We start from the raw sequence: 3718 nt of genomic DNA, 5'->3' as shown, positions 1-3718 counted from the left end.
TAATTATATATTGGAAAATATTGCTTCAAAAACAAACACTTATACACAAAGGAATATAAAACTTAGTAGGTAATGATATTGTAAAGTCTGCATCATAACCCGAGCCACATTTAAATTTTTTTAAGTTAATTCTTTCTCAAGTTTGGCTTTGGTAAGAGCTATGAAATGTTAGGGACCAGAATAGGAGAGAGCAGCTTATTGGAAATGGCTAAAGATAAATTAATTAAATTAAAAACATGATCTTTCTGCATTAGATGGCTTATTTTTTTACACTGCCTCAGCCTCAAACTATTTATGAGTATACAAATGGTGGCTGAAATTATGTAGTAATAACATAGGCCCTTTTAGAATATAACCATGTCCAAATCAAGATTGCAATGACCTCCATCTTAAGAATCATATTAAATATATATATGTAAATTGAAAATATATATAATTAGTATATTTAAAATATATTTTATATATTAATTTAATATCTTAAAATAGATGTCAAAAATTAGATACCATATATATGTGTATATACACACAGAGAGACAGATAAAGGAGTAGATATTGGTGTGCATGTGTGTGTGTGTGTGTGTGTGTATGTGTGTGTTTGAAGATAGGACAGTGGATGTAAAGGAGACAGGTGGGTAAAAAGAATGTTAGAGGGATTCCACAATATTCCTGCACTCAAAACTCATGAAAGGCACTGGCTGTCCTTACCACAGTGGGAATAAAACTCTTCTCAGCTCCCATGGTGCCTTAAAAAGACACAAATTGGTCAAGAAGTCTTGGTCTTAAGAACTAAGATGAGCTTCTCTGTTTTTGTCTTTCTAGCATATTCATATGAAAAAATGTAATCACATTGCAATTGAACCTTCATTAAGCAGTTCTATTATATTGAATACTAGTTTGAATCTGATTATACTCAATTAAATAAAGGCACACATGACATTTTCTTACTAAAGTCATGAAAAGAAGATATTTGCAAAATAATGCAAATATAATGGTCACATATCTTCTAAAATAAGAATGTATAATTTTTTTTAAAGAATGTATAATTTAAATCTGCCTGGGAGGAGCTGGAACTTGCCCTCTAGCTTTAAAAACATATTCTTATTTTAATATTTACACAAACATTCCTTATATATGGCTGATGCCCCATGTCATTCACCCCTAAAATTTCCCACTCCATACCTGAAAACCCAGAGTGCTTCTATTTTCCATGGTGTTTGAGATTTATGATTTTTTTTTTACTACTGAAAAAGAGTAAAGAAAAAATTATTTTACAAAGTGCTTGGAATTTTGTATATTTCCATTTTCATACGATTTTTATATTCAGATAGCAAGTATGTATATCATGATTAGGTAATAAGTGCTTTGAATTAATAGATATTCTGAAAAAAGAAACAGTACATTTTATTTTTTCTTTAATTTTTTTCTACCAGGTAATCTTCCCATCTTACTAGGAAAAATGTGCAAATACACCATAGCATCAAGTTAAATTTAAAGTAGATAATATTTGGTGCATGCATTTAAAGGAAAAAAGTAAGCATCAAAAATGAACAATGAGCTAAAAAAAAGCAATAGAACTAACTTTTATTGAGTATTTGCTATATGTTAGATTCTGTACTATGAAATTTTTGTAAGATTATCCTATTAAATCATCACAGTAATTCTATGAGATTAGCTCTAATACTCGTTTTAAGGGGATGAAGAACTCAAAACCTGGATAATCTATGCGTCCATGATCATACAGCTAAAATACAGAAAAATAAGATTTACTTCTGCTCACACTACATGCTCTATCTGCTTCTTAGGCTCTGAGAAGACACCATTTCTTCCTGGAGATTTGCTGGCCCATGAGAATATTCTGACTGATGGCCTGTGAAGCAGAGCTGCTATATAGATGCTAGACAGGAACCCTTGTGAAATATCCACATTTTTCATTTCACCAATGCTGTAGCCATTAAAGCCATGAGATGACATAAACAGAACCAAAGGATGAAGTCACCTCTATCCCTGAGGCATAACAAATCACCCTGGACATCCATCAAGTATCTCTGGGTTTAAATGAGAGATTGAACACTTTGTTAAACCACTGGAAATTCTTTGTTAAGCCTCAGTGTATCCTGGTTAATTGAACAGCCTAATCTTCTTGATATTAAAAGAATGATAGTACCTTTTCCTGGTACTATAAAATAGCAAAGACAAAGATCATACAAAGCAAGTATATTTTGAATGCAATATCACATGCTTCCCTGTGCTAAACTGCCTGGCTAAACTGTTTCTCCCATCTGAGCCAGATCTTAATAAAGGAGTTAGTTCCTGTGGTACTTTGTTTAAATTAATTACAATTACAAAATTTTACTTTTTTTGGTTATATTCCACATATAACTAAAATTATATGGTACTTGCTTTTTCTGACTGGCTTATATCACTTAGCATAATAATCTCTAGGTCCACCCATGCTGTCACCAAAAGTAATAGTTCCTTCTTTTTATGGCTCAGTATTATTTCATTGAGTAAATGTAACACAACATTTTTATCCACTCATGTACTGATGGACACTTGAGCTACTTCCAAATTTAGCTATTGTAAATATAAACTAACAAACAAGTTATAAACAGACTCACAGATACAAAGACCAGACTGACAGCTGTCAGAGGGGAAGAGGGTTGGCAACTGGGTAAAAATGGTGAAAGGATTAAGCAGAGAAAAATAAACTCATTGACACAGACAAGAATATGGCAATTACAAGAGGAAAAGGCAGGTGGGAGGAGGTAGACAAGAGTATAGGGGAGATAAAGGATGATATACAGAGACTTGACTTGTGGTGGTGAATAAACAGATGATATACTATACAATTGTACACCTGAGAACTATGTAATTTTATTAACCAATGCCACTCAAATAATTTCAATTAAAAATAATTTGAAATAAAATAAAATTACAAAATTTAAATTTACTTAGCCATTTTAGTTACATTAAGAGTGTTCAATATTCACATATGGTGGGGGTTCTTGTACTAGACAGCAGAGAACATATCAGTATCATAGACAATATACAATATGAGGGGCCGATTCCCTATTTACTCTGCATTCTAGATACTGGCTGGGACACCAATATTATAAGTGGACATTGAAGCAGAAGGCTTCTGAAATCCTTTTGAGTCAGTGACCCTTAGAAAAAAAAAGACTGCATACAGTCACATAAAACAAAGTTGCTTTAAAAAAAATAATAGGAAAGGCAAGCCATGGCTTTTCTCTGTTTTTATGTACTCCAAAAAAATTCTTGACTTTTTGAAAAGATATATATTTAAAAACCTAATAACCTTAGATGATATTTAATTATACTAGAAAATAGTCAAACTTTGTAGAGCCTCTTAAGTGATTAAAAACTACCAAATTGGCCCTGGCCGGTTGGCTCAGTGGTAGAGCGTCTGCCTGGAGTGCAGAAGTCCCAGGTTCGATTCCTGGCCAAGGCATACAGGAGAAGCGCCCATCTGCTTCTCCACCCCTCCCCCTCTCCTTCCTCTCTGTCTCTCTCTTCCCCTCCCGCAGTGAGGCTCCACTGGAGCAAAGATGGCCCAGGCGCTGGGGATGGCTCCTTGGCCTCTGCCCCAGGCGCTAGAGTGGCTCTGGTCACAACAGAGCAACGCCCCGGAGGGGCAGAGCGTCGCCCCCTGGTGGGCGTGCTGGGTGGATCCCGGTGGGGCGCATGCGGGAGTCTGTCT

At 34.8% G+C, this 3718-nt stretch overlaps 1 non-coding gene across 1 annotated transcript; it reads left to right on the top strand.

The window, feature by feature from the left end:
- Positions 1–3393: 3393 nt before the first annotated feature.
- On the top strand, positions 3394–3469 carry TRNAS-GGA (transfer RNA serine (anticodon GGA)). Its single transcript has one exon. It is a non-coding gene; the product is annotated as a tRNA-Ser (tRNA).
- Positions 3470–3718: the final 249 nt, after the last annotated feature.

This window comes from Saccopteryx bilineata, chromosome 2 (assembly GCF_036850765.1).
Source record: "Saccopteryx bilineata isolate mSacBil1 chromosome 2, mSacBil1_pri_phased_curated, whole genome shotgun sequence".
Taxonomy (NCBI): Eukaryota; Metazoa; Chordata; class Mammalia; order Chiroptera; family Emballonuridae; genus Saccopteryx; species Saccopteryx bilineata.
The sequence above is the reverse complement of the archived record's forward strand: the minus strand, read 5'-3'. Positions and strand labels throughout refer to the sequence as shown.